General features: G+C 46.1%; 1 long non-coding RNA gene across 1 annotated transcript; it reads right to left on the reverse strand.

Annotated features, from left to right (window-relative positions):
- Positions 1-346: 346 nt before the first annotated feature.
- LOC138919068 (uncharacterized) lies at positions 347-16064 on the reverse strand. The gene is made up of 4 exons (XR_011428964.1): positions 15827-16064; positions 15233-15467; positions 2510-4716; positions 347-1200 (listed from the first exon to the last, which is right to left on the reverse strand). It is a non-coding gene; the product is annotated as an uncharacterized lncRNA (long non-coding RNA).
- Between the last annotated feature and the right edge of the window lie 1409 nt (positions 16065-17473).

The following is a 17473-nucleotide window of genomic DNA, read 5'->3' on the forward strand; positions in this document are numbered from 1 at the left end:
TGATAGTTTCGCAGTTTATGTTTACATCCATGAACAATTTTTGTGAATATTTGTGTCATGTGAAAAGTTGGCATCTTTGTTTTTTCCATATGGTCACCCAATTGTGCCATCACCATTTGTTTAAAAGACTAACTTTTCTCCATCAAATTGCCTCTGATCTTTTGACAAAGATCAGTTGCCCATGTTTGTGAGTCTATCTGTGGACTCTGTATTCTTTTCCATTTATCTCCTGGCACATTCTTACCCCAGCATCACACTCCCTGTACCTTTCTAAATCCTGGGAATGTTCATCACCATTCTACTCACCATAGTGGAGAACTGGAAACAACCTCAACTTTCCATCAAATAGGATAGATAGGTAACTTGAGTATATTTACACAATGGAATACTACACAGCAACAAAAAGCAATAAGCTCCTGCCACCTGCAGCAACAGTGTGACTCTCCCAGACATCATGATGAGTGAAAGAGCAGGACAGAAAAGACCACCCACTAGGATCCTACTTCTATCTCTGGTGGTAGACCTCAGCATAGCCATTTCCCAGGAGAAGCGTTGTGACAAGGAAGGGGCACAAGGGGTGGAGGCATGGGAAATATTCTACATCCTGCCCTGGGCGGTGGTACACAGGTTGTATGCTGTTGACTGAGTGAAAGGTCCTGGTGACATTAGTGATGGAGTTCATTCAATACTCGGGGTGAGGAGTGGGACCCCGAGAACCAGTTCCACAGGGTGCTCTGAGGGGACTGCTCCGAGGGTGTGAGCAGTCAGTGTACTGTGCAGGGAAGAGGAGAAGAGGGAAAAAATTTGTGACCAAGTTTCATCTATGTCAAAAAAGGATACGGTGCATCTGGGTGACATAAACAAGCATCTTCAGTCACACATCAAACAAGTTCAGAGATGCTGACGTTATCTGCGTGTGGAGGGAGACGAGGACCAGGGTCGTTAACTATTCCCACAATCTCTAAGCAATGCAGCGGGGGAGGGTGAGAGCGAGCTGCCCTTCACCTCTTCCTGCTCTGCAGAGGTCCAACAGGCGTCTTCAGTCATGAGACGTGGGGACGCAAGGTCATGTGACACAGGCTGAAGACGGCCTGCACGGCTCCTGCGCAGCACAGCGTGGGTGTTATCGGACTGACTTAACGCCTATGCAGTTTGCGGGCGAGATTCACCCACTGGGCCAGGGAGAGGGGGTCCAGAAACCTGTCCACAAGACATAAGTGACACTCGTGCAGCTGCATACTTCATATTCACGCAATTCTCTGAATGTATGTTATAACCCAATGACACATTTTAAAGTCAAAAATCAAGTAACAAACACACAGCACAGAATGTTATCACTTGATATCCTAGAACACAGAAAGCATCCCCAAGTCATAGGAATGATCAACAATAAACCGGAAAAATGATGTGATTCTGAAATATAAATGTTCCAGAACCAGGAAGATCACAGGACAGGTAGAGATCGGCTTGGGACTGACCGCAGGCACAGCCTGTGACTCTGGGCGACAGCTCCCTGGACCTCACTTCCTGCTGATTAACACTGGTGTTAACAACAAGGTAATTACATCTGAATTTGTGTAATATGGTGTCTGCACATACACTTTCATCAATAATTGTTACAGCAAGTACGTCAGTCTTTTCTACAGTGACTCCCATGTTTTGAAGCGTGAGCACCTACTTCAGTTTTTCCCAGTGAAAGTCTTTTTAGTTTTAAGTAGAAACATTTTCAAGCACATGGAGAAGTAGAGAGAAAAGGGCAATAACTACCCTAATACATCATCAACCTATTTAATAATTAACATTTTGTTATATTTGGCACATTATTTGTCTGAATTAGACTCTTTTAAAATCCATCTTATTATGGAAAGGCTGAGTATTAAAAAACAGAGGAGTAGAAAGAATTGGATCCTTCTTCATTCATTACCTGGCCCATTTCTATAAGGAGACTTTCTCTCGTCAACTGTTTGAATACCCTAAGGTAGGGTTCTTACAGAAGTCAGGATAAATGCTTGAATCTCTCTTTTCATTAACCCATTTTCCACAGACGATGTTGGTTCTCTGGCATCCTGAGCCACCAAAGGGATGTTTTCTGTTTGCCTTTTTGAATCCATGCTAGTCAATTCCTGAATACAGTCACACCTGGCATAATGACGTTTGGATCAATGACAGACCACATATACATCAGTGGTCCCAAAAGATTCATACCGTAGAGCCTAGGTGTGAAGGAGGCTATCCCACCTAAGTTAGTGTAAGTACACTCAGTGATGTTCACACAAGGGCAACACTGGCTAAGGATGGATTTCTCAGAACGTATCCCGTCGTTAAGTGATGCATGACTGTACAAATATTTTGGTGTCTTTCAAGTCACTGTTATTACTTTTGATGCTCACATTGCTCCATCTTTGACTAATGGGAGCCTAGTCAGGTTAGATCCTAAGACCTTTTCACAAGACTCGAGTTATGGTTGATGGCTTCCTATCTTTGGATACGACAAGATTTTCATGCTCACCTGCTACATTGCTTGTCCCAGACCTAGAGTCAGCCATTTCTCCAAGGAGCCCTCGTTGCAGTTAATGAGAAATGGTGCTTGGAGTCCACAGTCTCGTCACTAGAAGCTTTCACTAGTGATGGGTTGGTCATTGTTTCTGTATTATCATAGATTTTCTCTTCCCATCATGTATGTCCAAAGTTTTAAAGACCAAGAAGAATACATAGAAACCATAAAGGAAGATCATGAAAAGATGTTATTTTTAAAATATCTAGCAAAATTGAAAAAGAAAAAAATTAAAATTCTATAAATGAAAAATTAAAGGTATTCAAAAATGCAAAGTAAGTCTATACAGAGTTTAAACAGCAATTTAGTCACAGCTCAAGAAAGAACTGTGAAATGGCATTTAGACTTGGACACATCACCTGGAATATAGAGCAACGTGATAAAGAGACAAAGAGACGTTAAAAACAGGATGACTAAATGATAAGGTCCAATTTTGTATAATAAAAGTCCAAAGGAGGCTTAGAGAAAATAAGCACAAGACAGCAATTGAAGAGATAATGGCTAAGAACTTTCCATAATTGGTTGTATTTAAGAAGCCCCACAAAGCCAGATATACATAAATTAAAAATTAATCCACATCAAATAACAATAAAACTACACAACCACAAAAAAACAAAGAACAACCTTAAAAGCAATCAGCGAATAAAGCAGGTTTAGTGTGAAAGAACCATCCTTAAACTAAAGTCTTCTCAGCAGTCACAGCACAGCCCGGGATCCCGCAGGTCATATCCGCCAAAGGAACATAACCGTCCCCTGGAGTTCTGTATACACTCACGAGAAAGAGCGAACAAACATTCTCCCAGCAGACAAATACACAGAATTTGCTACTCATAGACCTCAATGCAACACTACTTAGGTGAGAGGCAAACTGAATCCAGAAGGCAGAAGAGGTTTCCCAGAAGCCATGGTGGAGAAGAGGAGCTTGCTATACGGGATAAATCAAAACAGGCCTGGACCATGAGAAACAAAAACAGAGAGCACCACCAGTCCAGTGTGGTTTTTGATGAGATACGTTTCAAAATGGTAGAACTAAAATGGTAGCCAACAATAATGATAAATGGCAGGAGCAATAAAGGCACTCCAGCATGCTCAGCCTGTAGAATGGTTTGGGGGGAGGCCAGAATTATTGATTACCTTTAGATCTGTTACCTGAAGTGCAAATGTTAAAACTTTAACAGTGCTACTGAAAATGTGGAGACAGAATAGTTAACCTCTAAGCTAATACAGCCGGAGAGAAGTAGGCATAAATAGTCCTTCAGTAATATAATAGGAGATAGAAAAAAGAAAAGTTATTTAAAAAGAGCAATGGTAAATAGAGAATAAAATGGAAGAAGAATTCAAAAATATTAAAGGTCACAATAAATGTGAATGGATAAAACTAGTTAGTTAAAAGGCAGTAATTATAAAGATTAAAAACTCCAGGCCTATTTTGTTTATAACAGACACATGTGAAATATAACACCATGGAAAATTTGGAAGTAAAGATATAGGAAAAGATAGACCAGAGAAGTACTAATCAAATAAAAACGACACAGCAATATTTGTCTTAGGCAAATCTGAAGCTGTATATAGTTGAATGGAGTCAACAAGCCAGCCTCAAAATGTATAATGAAAAAGCAGACAGATTACAAGGAGAAATGGAAAATCCATGATTACATTAGATTTTTAAAGCCTCTCTTAGAAACAGAAATATTGAATGAAAAATATTCATCATGATAGAAGATTTGACATCAGGTAACAAGCTTAATCTAATTGACATATGTAGAACTCTAGACTCAATACTTAGTGCATATACATTATTTTCAAACACACATGTAATTTCTACAAAAATTAACCATGCATTAGCTCATAAAGAAAACTTCAAACATACGAGAGTCAATAGGACACAGATCACTTTCTTTGACAGCAGTGCACCAAAACCAGAGATCAATAACAAAGATAATTGACCTTATTCCAAGTATCTGGAAAGTGAAACACATACATATACACCAATCAAAACGTGTCTAGGGGCCGGCTCCGTGGCTGAGAGGTTAAGTTCACGCGCTCTGCTGCGGCAGCCCAGGGTTCTGATCCTGGTTGCGGACATGGCACCGCTCGTCAGGCCACGTTGAGGCGGCGTCCCACATCCCACAACTAGAACGACCTGCAACTAAGATCTACAACTGTGTACAGGGGGGCGGGGTTGGGGAGATAAAGCAGAAAAAAAAAAAAAAGATTGGCAACAGTTGTTAGCCCAGGTGCCAGTCTGAAAAACAAAACAAAACAAAACCAAAACGTGTCTAAATAATTTTATATCATAAAATCATATACAGTTTATAGACTATTTTGGAATGGATAACACAAAACTGAAAACAAAATGTGTGCACCAGTGACAGCAGGAATTGGAGGGAAAATGTCCCCCTGTGTGGATATAACAGAAGAGAAGGATGATTGAAAATGACAGAGATAACCTTTCAAAAGAAGAAAGGAGAACTGGAAACAGAACAATAGTATAAGCTCTAGGAAAGCAGAAAAAAGGGACACACTTAATGACATAGAAAACAAAGATAAAAGAGATCTACAAAAGAAAAATGCAACAAAATTCTTTCATAAAGAAAGAGAAAATATGAATAGCACTGTAACCATGGAGGAGAGTGAATCAAGTGTCAGGTTTCTGATGAAAGAGCACCACACTCCAATGATAGTTAGACAAGTTCCAACCACTGTTGGGAAAACAATCACCTCTTATCCATAAGCTGTCCTAGGAACAGACCAAGAAGGAACCTCCCTAACTCACTTTATGAGGCTAACAGTATAGCTTTGAAATGAAAACTAAACAAAGACAGTTGGAGAACGGAAAATTAGAGACCAACGTTGTTATGAACATTGCCCTATAATTGGGCTAAAATCTGAAACGAAATCTTAGTAAATGGGCTCCAACATTGTATTTTAACAAAGCATCCAAGTCATGGAGGATTTACCTTAACTATTCAGGATGGCTTAACGACATGAAATCCACTAACATAAGTGCATTACACTAGGAACCCAGGCGGGTAGGGAATCAGCACCAAATGAACAAGTGCTCACACCTACAGATGGGGAGGGAAAGTGCGAAAAATTAACCAGCAAACATTTTACCAAACTTGCAGTACAGGGAAATGGTAAAATGATAAAACGCATCAAACAAAATGTTGCCGTAAACTTCTTGATCAGTGGTGAAAGCAAAAGTTATTCTCCTTAAAGTTAAAAGAAGCCCCAAGGACACTTGGAATCACCACTTTTGCTCATCATTGTAGTGGAGGTGCTAGCCAACAAACGAAGAAAAATAGAAGAAGTAGAACGCATAAGAACTGTAAAGGGAAAAACAAGATTCACTGTCATTTTCAGGTGATTGTTCTCTTAGAAGCTCTATGAAGCCAATCCTCAAACTGTTAGAACTAACAAAAATGGAGCAAGGCTGCTGCAGTCAAAATCAAAATACAGAAATCAATAGCACTCATTTATTACTGAAAAGATAACACCAACTAGAACTTTTAAAAAAGATACAATTCCACAGATAAAACAAGAATGGCTGGGAGCTGGAACTTGTAGAAGCTGAGTAATAGACACGCGTGTTCATTATTCCAGTCTGTCTCCCTCCGCATAAACCTAAAATTTTCTATTTTTAAAAGTTAAAATCTAAAATAGATCGTGACCCACTCAGAATAACAACAAATCTATCAGGTACTTAGGATACCTCGAAATGTATCTTACAAAGATGTGCAGGAATTTTAGAGAGGAAATTATTTAAAACTCATTGAGTAACATTAAAGGAAACATATAAATAAAGAAATGACCATATTCATGACATGAAGCTTTTTTTAAAAGTTTTTTGGTGAGGAAGATTGGCCATGAGCTAACATCCGTTGACAATGTTTGTCTTTCTTTTCCTCCCAAAGCCCCAGTACATAGTTGTATATGCTAGTTGTAGGTCATTCTAGTTCTTCTATATGGGATGCTGCCACAGCACGGCCTGATGAGCAGTGTGTAGGTCCACGCCCAGGATCTGAAGTGGCAAACCCTGGGCTGCTGAAGTGCAGCACGTGAACTTAACCACTCAGCCACGGGGCGAGCCCTGACATGAAGCTTTGATGTTGTGAGGATGTAGTTTTCCCCCAAATTATAAGTTCCCATAGGGTATTATGGAGAACTCAGCAAGAAGATTCTAAAGTTCATACGAAATTCTATCAGTTCAAGAATAGTGAAGACAATTTTAAAGAGGAGGAAGGGAGAGGAGGAAGGGAAATGAACTTTTTTCAGCACTTAGCCCAGGCCAGGTGCTGGTCGCGGCCCTTTCCCTGTATGACCTCACTAATCCTCCCCGCAGCCCTGTGGGGCAGATACCAGTATCATTGCCATTTCCTAGAGGGAGACACTGGGGGAAAGATGACATCATTTGTCTGAGGTTTAGGGGGACCGATCTTTACTGTGTGCCCAGCACTGATGGGGTCCTGGGACATGGGATTCTCAGTGCTCACACCGGGGAAGTCCCCACAACACAGCCTGGTTAATCACCTCCCCAAGGCCCCATGTCAGGAACCAGCTGGCAGAGCTGATATGCAAAGCCTGGCAAGCTGACCTCGGTGCCTGTCCTCGACACAACGCATCTAAACCCTTAAGGCTTAGGTTAAATTACAGAACACTGAAACCACTGATACTGGGCAGGGCATAAGTCAATAGTCCAACAGAACTAGGAATCCAGAAGCACACCTGTCTATACTTGGTATTATCAGTGGGGGAAGGACTCAACAAATGTCACTAGGATGACTGGTCATCTCACCTATGTGGGGGAAAATAGATGCTGACCCCATGCAATAAACAATAAATTCCAGTTATACTAAACGTGAGCAGCGAAAAGTTAAAATTTAGAAGAAATGATAAAAAATCTCTTTTGGAGCTTAGGAAAGAGAGTAGGATATCTTGAACCAAATTTAAAAAGAAAAATGGGCAAATGATGAGAATAACTCAAAGAAGAAACACAAAGAACAATATAAACACAGAGTCTGCGAGTCTCCAGTAATAGGAAAATGACAGTGGGGACAATGAAATATTTCAGTTCAGCTTGGCGCCACTTAGGCTGAAAATGTCACGTTAGAAAAAACGTGGGTAACCAGAACCAGCAGGCATCTAAATTGGTACAAGCAACTTAGAAAGCAACAGAGCAAAATACATTAAAGGAGAAAATGGGCTACAACTCAACCACTCACTTATAACAGACTCCCCAGAGCTCACGCCGGTGTGTACACAGAGAGGTGCAAGTATCCTCCACCACAGCAACACCACAAAGTTGGGGAAAACAGATGTTTATCACCAGAGGAGTGCACACTTTATGGCTTAGTCATTCAGTTAAAAGGAATGAAGCGGGGCCGCCCCAGTGGTGCAGCAGTTAAGTTCGCATGTTCCACTTCAGCGGCCTGGGGTTCACTGGTTTGGATCCTGGGGAGAGGACATGACATGGCTTGACAAGCCATGCTGGGGTAGGTGTCCCACATATAAAGTAGAGGAAGATGGACATGGATGTTAGCTCAGGGTCAGTCTTCCTCAGCAAAAAGAGAAGGATTGGCAGCAGATGTTAGTTCAGGGCTAATCTTCAAAAAAAAAAAAAAGGAACAAAGCAAGTGCATATATCAACATGAATAAGTCTTTAAAAACATATCGATTTAAAAAAAACAAGTGGCAAAGGCTGTTGTTGTATATAGTAGGGTACATTTACATAATATTTAAATACAAGAACAATATCAAGTATTGATTAGGGCTCTGCATATGCACATGAACCCTTCAACTTAGGAGCAGTGGTTGCTTCTGCAGGAGGAGGAATCAAATGGGGAGGGAGACAGGGATTCTGATAAATAGATCTTTAACATTTCACGGCTTAAGTTTTAGTACTTCTGAAGCGTATATTTAGTAAAATCTGGTTGGCAAGAACATGTGTATAACAGTTAGTGTCGTTTTTTCAACTTCTAAAATATTTCACATTTTATGAGACAATGGGTGATGGGGACCAAAATTGTTTTTCAATCATCTTTTCCATGATAATATCTCAAATTATACTGAAATTGGCTGGAAAAATGATTTTAGTTCAGAAGTTCCTTGGCATGCCTCACTTCAGGAACGCATCGTGGGCGCAGCTGCACTCTGAGAGTTAACACAGACTCTGATTCCAGTGCAGGCGCCCAAGATCACTGCCAAAACCCAGGATTTAAAAGACAAAAGCAAAAGAGCCAAACCAGGTTCTCAGATGACATTCAGATACATGTGAGCATAGACCTCATGAGAAATGCTTAAATCCTATCCTGGCTTTAATTACAAATACAGCAAAACACAAAACGAGGAATCTTTTGGTCAAGCTGCAGGGCGGCACTCAGCACGGCCCACGGAGGGATGGCGTGGCAGGGTCCCTCAGCAGTCCCCAGAGTGGCCCATCGAGACTGCCCCAGCGGCCCCAGCTCCCAAGAGCAGGTGAACGGCCGGAAGGTCCAGGGTGAGTCCGAGGAGATGGCCTGAATTTTTAAGCAGTTGCCTGGAAGCTGAGCTCATAATGTAGCCTTGGGATGACATGAAAGCTTAAAGGATAAAAAAATATCAATATGATGCTGAATTATTTGGCTTCTCCATCCCATCTAGCAATTGGAGGCAAGGTATTCTGGGCATTAAACAAAGCACAAGGAAGCCGAATGAAGAATGAGCTGGAGGAAGTGTGAGGATGGAAACGGCAGCCTGTCACAAAGCGTGAGATTCAGTGCACACAGTTCAAATGACAAAGTTTATCACAACCACCTTGCCATTCTATTTAAAACCCAATGAAATTACAATCTCATTGCTATAGACATGATAAGTATCCCAAAGATAGAGTACAAGATTACAAAATGTCTACCACGGCCTGTTAAGACCCCGTCTGCGTCATGACACAGGCTGGGGAGCGCCTGCACCTGCCTCTTAGCAGAGGCTCACCCGCCGAAGCCGACGTCCCTCCTTTGCACGGCGAGGGCACTAACAGGACAGGCTGCGGGACTCCTCCGCCAGGACTGTGAGACCGTGCCGCCAAGGTCTGCAGACAGCTCCCGGCAGGGAAGCAATCAGTACACGCCTTTTTAAGTAACAAGTGCTGGGATAAGAACGTTAAGTTTAATAAAATACTAAACACACAGAGAGAAACAGCTACGGAGACTGTTTCCTAAAACATTGTGTCTAGATTATATCTGCTTCACTTTCTCCATGGCAGAGAGCTGATAATTAGAAAACTGAACAGATTACGGAGCTAGTTAGTACAGCTCCGGGGGTCACAGGGCCCCAGGGCCCCAGGGCCAGCCATTTGGTACAGAAGAAACATCGGAAAATGTTTCTCTCACCGGTCTTGGTAAATCATACTGTAGGAACAATTTAGCTTAAAAGGCCTCTGGAACACATTCTGATACAAAACAAAATTTTTTTGCAACTGTAATGAGTTCATTACAGCATCATCTATGCCAGGAAGAAAAACGCTCAGCTTCTTTAGGTGATGTAGTTGCATTCCTTAAAAGAGCCTTTACTTTCCGCAGCTGTAACATCTATCCAATTAGGTCTATGTTAACTGTGTTTATAGATTTTTAAAAGAAAGCTTTGAAGCATTTAAAAATGGATGTGATGTTTGTTTCCACAGGCAGGAACAGAAAGAGCAGAATGAGAAGTGAGAGAAGGAACCGCGTCCGTCTGGGGAGCACGGTCACAACAGCAGGGCTGATCACTCATGGACACGGCGGACCCTCAGGGTCGTCTGCACGCCCTCCTGAGACCCTACCGTAAGGAATCCTAATAATCACCATAAAACACTCAAAGAGTTGGAGAGAAGAGAGAGCGACCGAGCTTTGGAAGACGGAAGAGGTTGTCCACTCAGCAGAGGAGAGCAAGCAGGAACCCCGTCTCCCGGTGGGGGGCCATCAGCAGGGTGAGATGGCTGAGCAGCATCCCAGAAAGGCTTGGGAATGGCAGACTGGGGGCATCTCTGGGGCCAGCACAGGCTGGGCTTAGGGGCCGTCCAAGTAGAAGCAGAGCCCCAGGTCCCTTGCCAAGCCAGCAGAGCTGGCCGACTGACCCCGTGTCCCACAGACTAGGAGATGTACTTTCTGCAGACACTGAGGCGGGGAAGATCTGTACTCAGGGACCCCAGTCACAGCTCGAGGGAGGGTGGGAGCAAGGTGCCCACCAGGAAACGGAAGGATTAAAGAACAACCACAAAGCACACTCAAGGGTGAGACATCCACCTGAACTCTGATCCCGTCAGCTCACAGGTCCTGCATCCAGCTTAAATCCTCAGCAGGAGGCTTCAGGGTTCTTCTTTGGGGAACCAGACCAGGCTAAGAAAACAGAGAAGGTCAGCGATGCATGAAGGTCCCTGTGCCAAATGTGTGCTTCTGAAGCACAGACAACTTTCGATCAGCTCCTCGGTGTCTCCTTAAATATAAACAGAGAGCCGAAATTCAGACGTTTGGAAAAGTCACGGCGGGGGCGGGGGGTGGTGGGGGGAAGAAACCCAGAGCTACTAGTGAGAATGAAGTCAGCAAAAGAATGCCTAAAAAATAAAAATGAACGACTCCAAGAGTTTAGAGAATTCTTGCACCCAGGAAAATGAATAGAACACTAAAAAAAGAAACATTCACAGAACAAGAATATCTCTTGGAAATTAAATATCTGGTAGCAGAAGCAAATAACCTGAATAGCAGGGTTGGGAAAGGAAATTAAACAAACTCTCCCAGAAAGTAGAACAAAAATGCAAAGATGAAAAAGACGTAAGAAAATTAGAGGATGCCGTCAGGGATCTGGGACATCCAGCTGATAGCAGTGTCAGAAAAAGCAGGATAAGGACAGTGAGGAAGAAGTAACTGAAGAAATAATACATGGAATTATCCCGGCACCTTACAGCGTGAGCTTTCACAGGAAGGGCCGCAGAGTGCCCAGCACAGCACTGACAAGCACTTAGCTAAAGCACACCATCAGGAAATGTGGAAATACCAGGGATCGAAAGGGGAGAAAAGCTTCCAGAAGAAACAAACAGGCTAATTCCAAGGATTGGCAGAGTGCCACCCGCTTCTCAAGCAGCAATGGGCCTAGAGACCATGAAGAGATGTCATAAAATACTGAGGAAATGCGACTTCCACCTTGGAATTTTATACCTAAACAAACCAGCTGTCAAGGGTGCAACACATAGACATATTTGCATGCAAAGTATAGCAGACACACATCCCAACCTTCTTTCTTACTCGCAGAACCCTGTTTTGTTTGAAACAACAATGTGTACAGCTATTTCCTTTCCTATCTTCCCATGTGGGTAGCAGTGGCCCTGTGCCACAGTAAGGCCAAGAGAAAAATCTGCTACGAAGGTTTCTGGAAATGTTCTTATTCTCCCAATAAAATAGATTTCACTGACTCTGATTTTTGCCTCTTCTGCCCTATTACTGCCTGGAATACAGATATAATGCCAAGGGCCACAGCAGCCATCATGACACCAGGAGTCAGTAAGCATAAAGGCAAAAGTCAACATGTAAGTATGGCAGATGCAAACAAAAGTAAGATCCTGGGTCCCTGCTATTATCAGATCCTGACTCACTACACCAGCTTCCACACTGCTTACTTCACAACTGCTTCTCACGGAAAGGCAAAGAAAAAAAGGAATGAAAATTGCTGTAGTCAGGTTTTCTATTATTTCCATTCGAAGTCATTCCAAACAAGTTATGAAAAATTTTATCTCCCACACACTTCACACCTCAGGTAGTTACTAGAAGATGTGCTCCACAAAATTAAGGAATAAATTAAGAAAAAGAAAATTATGATGCTCAGAAAACAGGTGATGCAACTCAGAAAGGACACAGAGGCATTCCTAGCACCTCGGAGAGAGGGCAGTCCAGAGAGGGCAGCCGTATGGCATGCCTGAAAGTCCCCATTTTATATTGGAGCAGGTGGATAAAGGGCTCCAGGAGAGAGACTGCCAAGGAAAACAGATAATGGGTAATTCCCTGTGTGTCTGATCACACTGAAAAGAGTTTAACAATTCTCCCAGAAAGTGCAGAGGTAAAGATTGGGACACAGGAAACAAAGCCAAACAGGAACAAAAACAAAAACAGAAAGCAATTATTAACTGTAGGAAAAACAACAAGTTGTAAGAGGGATGAAATAGAATTATAGGACACTGCAGCTCAACTGTGAACAGTACGTGCAAAGTGTTCAAGTGCAAACATGGAACTTTGTTTTTTAAATTGTGGCAATATTACTCTGGAAAGTTGGAAAGAAGAGAAGCCAGTGTGGCTGGAGGAGAATGAGCAAGGGGGAGAATGGTCAGAAAGCAGATCATAGAGGAGAACAGAGACTGGGTTATCCAGAGGTTTGGATCACCCTAAGAACCACAGAAAGCCACCGGGGAGTTTTAAACAAGAAACCGGCAGGAGTCAACTCATGATGGACAATGATGACGCTGGCTGTGGTGCTGGCAAGAATGCGCTGGGCAGGGCAAGAGAGAAAGCCAGCAGGCCAGTTAAGAGGATACGACAACAGGGGTAAGAGGCTTCTGCAGAAGAGAGGAAAAGGAAAAAAACGTGGCCAAGATGGGAGAAATGGGGGCAGGTGGGTAGATAGAACACATTTTGGAGGTTAGTGCCTTACAGAGGGAAAGGGGAGCCTCCCAGGGATGGCTTTCCAGGTGTTATGAGGCAGCTTGAGGAGGCAGAGGACGTTGTTACTGAGGTGCGAATTCTGGGGGAGGAACGGGTTCAGGAATGGAGGGTCTGGAATCCAGTGTTCTGTTTTGGACCTGTTAGGACTGAGATGCCACTGAAGGGCACCAGGCAGGCGAATGTTCTGGACTCAGGGTAACACACAGAGAGACAAACCCAGGAATATGCTCTGCCTTCAACAAGTAGCCTCCTCCCTTGTCTCTGGCCAACATGAAGAATCTCTCATGAAATGCTTGGATTCTGAAATAATCTCAGTGATACAATCTGGTGCACTGACTAGGAGCTGATACTGAGAATCCAAGTGAATCCCGGGATGTCACAAACTGTGACCCACTCAAAACGTTTAGGCCTAACTGGTTTTCTATTTCGACTCATATTTATCCTAAGGGAAAGCTCTCTCCACCAAAGCTGCAGTCGTAAAATAATAAAGTCCCCCTCTATGAAATAATTTCCCATTATTAGCTTGATTTAGTAAACATTGGCTCTAACAGATAATACCGTCCAGGGTCAGTGGACTTCTGTTTACACGGAGAGCTTGTGCCCGGTTGGAGATCCCTCAGGCACACTCTGAGATTCAGTTCCAGGTTTTGAAAAGGTCTCTCTGAAAACACTTTCAAAAGGACCAATTTGTAGAAAAGTCTTTCAAAACACTTTGGACTACCACTATTTCCATTTGCAGCTCATCGACTTCTTTGATGGCCAGCGGTATTCTTTCTTGGCCTTCTTACTGCTCCTTCATTACTTTGTGCAAGTCTTACTTAATCATTAATTCCCAAATGAGTCTTCACTGCCCTGTGGATTTTAATGAGAGCTGGGTTTTAGCCACATTACTGTACGTGTGGTGGGGGCGGAGGGCAGCAATGGCAATTGCAAAATAAAATGTACCATAAAGTGGTACAGTTCGCGACTGAGGCCTGTCGTTGAAAAATAAACGCCTGTTACATAGAATCACAGAAATTGAGAGTTGGAGGCCAAAGCAAGTCATTCGTAGGTAGACCGACAGCGCCTCTAGCGGCAGAAAGGCGATGGCGGCGGTGGCGGAGATCCAGAGAAGCTTCTGAACTTTTAAAAAGGCACCTGCTGGGTCAGTGCTCATTATGCAAAAAGAAAGGATCCACGGGTGCCCAATTTTAAGGAGATACAACTCGGGAAAATTTAGATCTATAAAATAGCTATAATAGCCACACTTTAGTTTAATTTCGAAATGAGCTGTCGCTTTACACAAGGCTGATTTGACTTTATAGGTGAGAAACTGATGGCGTGGAGGGAGGCGTGAAAAATCTGCTAAATTTGGCCGCCACAGACAACTAGGGAGCAATTCGGAATTTAAAAAAGAGAAAGAAAAACTAAAGAAGTCGACCAAAGTGTCTATTTTACAAATAGAGAGCGTGGAACACACCTGGCATACCTGCGAAGAAGGGGACTGCTCACCTGCGTGGCTACTGCGCGTCCCCCAGGTGTATCTCTGGGGGAGACAGGGGTGGAAAGGAAACTTCCAGAGGGCCGACCCAGAGCCTGGGGGGCGGGGCGTTCACTCAGGGACAGGGTCAGTAAGATGACCCGAGGAGCATCAGCCAGGGCAACACTATAACTGTCAAGACATAGACAGACACCCTAGCGAATGACCCCCAGGCGGAGGGTTGGGAGGCGATGGGGCAGCAGCCTCGAGGCTGTGCCATCCGGCTACCCGCAGGCAGCTTCTGGGCCCGACCCAAGCGCTCCTTCTCCCGCCGGGAATTGGCATCTGGTGGGGGGCTGTCCCCTCCGCCAGGAGCCTCAGGACCCCCAGCTGCGCCCCAGTGCGCCCCCTCGCGGGGCAGCCCCGCCACTTGGCGTCGCCCCAGTGCTGCGAGTGGTGCCCCTCGGGGCGAGGTCCCCAGCAGCGGACGATCCCGGGCGGCGGGCGGGAGAGGAGAGCTGGGCGCCGGCGGGGAGCCGCCTGGGCTCGGCGACTTACCTCGGGCGGCGCGCTCGCTGCCCTCGTCCCTGGCCTTCAGTGCCGCAGCTTGCGGGCGGGGAGCGGGCGTGGGACCGAGGGATTCCCTGCTGCAGGGAGTCAACTCCAACCGCTCCGCAGCCCCGCCGCCGGTGAGCTCGTCTACGCCGTCATTTTTTCAAAGCTTTCCCCCGTGTGCGCGCGCGCTGTGCTGGCAGGAGCCAGCCTGAGCCTTAGGCCGGGAGGAGGAAGATCCCTGGTGAGAGAAGGAGGTCAGTGGTCTGGATCCCCGGCCAACAGTCACCGGCCTCATTACCAGGGGCAAACGATCGTCTCCCACGCACCCAGCTGCCGGCGACGTCCCGCGGGCTCTAGAGAGGGCACATGGTCGCGCCCGGGGCGGCTGGGGGCGGGGCTCCCTGGGTCGGCGCGCCCAGCGTCGCAGACGTGGCTTGGTGGCGGCGCGGGCGCCCGGAGCGCTCGCATCCCACCCCGGAGGATGCGGCCGCGGGGGCGGGCGCCGGCTGCCAGCGGCACGGTCCGCGGCCCGGCCCAGCTTCCCAGTCGGAGGCGGGGAGCGGTGGCTCACGGATCCCTCCCCCACTCCCGGCGAACCTGCAGGAGGCGGGTGGCGGGTCTGAGAAGCGGTCCACCGCCCACGTCTCAAAACCGACCCCGACGGCGGCGGCCTGAGGAATCAGCCTGGACTCAGGGGCGGGCGGCTCCGGGCGTTCGGTTCTGACGCAGTGCTTCAGGTTTCCGGGGGCGGGTTGACTCCCGTTTCCTTCCCATGGCCTGGACCCAGGAAAGAGCGCATGGCGATGTTTCCCAAACTTGCCTGATCCAGAGAAGCATCTGGGTTTGTGTGTGAGCAATACAGATTCCCGGGCGCCCTCCCACGCCCTTGGAATGGGACTCTCCAGGCCGGGGACCCAGGGGACCGCTGGGGGTGGGGGTGGGCAGCATGCCGCGCGTGGAGGGCCCTGCCCTCAATCCTGGCTCCTGGCGTCCCCGCCTCCTCCACTGCAGCCTCCCTGAGCTGTGAAGTCAGGACTCCAGTGCCCTCTGGGGACCATCCGGAGCTCAGCGAGGGGGTTACGCAGACTCAAGGGGCTGGCTGGCTGTATCAAGGGGGGCTGCGACCCACCTTGGGGGGCTATGGCGATCCCCAACCTTGGCGACTTATTAGAAGGAAGCGCGTTGAGATAAAACCAACCCACCCAGATTAATTAACTCGGAATCCCTGCAAATGGGCAGAGCCTGAGTCAAAGCCCCAGGTGCTTCCACTGTGCAGGCAGGCCAGAGGACCAAGCGCCCCGCCGCAGCCTGTCCTGTGCCCTCCCACCCAGTCTCAGGGGCCAAGAGCCCGCAGTTGAGGAAACCCCCTCCCTCACCATTCCTTCCTACTGGAAAGTGGCTGTTGCTCCATCTGCCTCCTGCCCCCACGTGTCTGCAGTGCCCAGGAACCCTCAACCCTCTCAATAAGGCGCAGGCCTTCTTCACAAACCAAAAGCGGGACCCACTGGCCCAGAGGCCCCCGTCAGTGCCAGGGCATCTCAACACTCCTGGAAGCAAGGCTAGGGTCCAGCCCCAGCTTCAGTCCAGCCCTGCCACATACCCGCTCTGCACAGCCTTTCCTTGTTCATTCGTTTGCTCCATCAGCAATTAGCAACGCTGTGTTAGGGGCTTGAGAAACCCGACTAATGAGAACCCCCGCTTGCCTCAGAGACTTTTCTGTCTGGTAGGACAGACTGACAAATCAGGACTATCAAACGAACCGTGTGAGCTGGCTACTTAAACTTTTTAATAAGCATTCAATTGTTTGTTAACTGCTACATCAATTATTATGTACTTCAAATAATCGTAGGATTGTGCTAAAGTGCTTCCCATGCATTATTTCATTTTAAAATCCTGACTATCCGAATGAGAACCTGCAGCACAGAGAGGTTAAGTAGCTTTCCCATAGTCACACAGCTAGGAGGTACGTCAGAGCCCCCACCAGAGCTGTCTGCAGACACAGCCTGTGTGTTTCTGACTGCCAGACTTCGGGGACACATCTGTTAGGGGAAAGTAAGAGGCAAACCTTCCAGGGGGCTGTGAGCATGGAAGGCTGATGTGACGCCTGAGCTATGGTGAGAATTCCCGCCCTGGCGTTTGCAGTGGCGATTCTCCCTAGGAAGGGTGGCCTGAGAAGGACAGTTTCACTGGGACTGGGGCGGTTCTGATCCCTGTGTTCCAGAGAACTTTCAGAAACGCTGCTCC

The sequence above is a fragment of the Equus caballus genome, chromosome 19, assembly GCF_041296265.1.
Source record: "Equus caballus isolate H_3958 breed thoroughbred chromosome 19, TB-T2T, whole genome shotgun sequence".
NCBI lineage: Eukaryota > Metazoa > Chordata > Mammalia > Perissodactyla > Equidae > Equus > Equus caballus.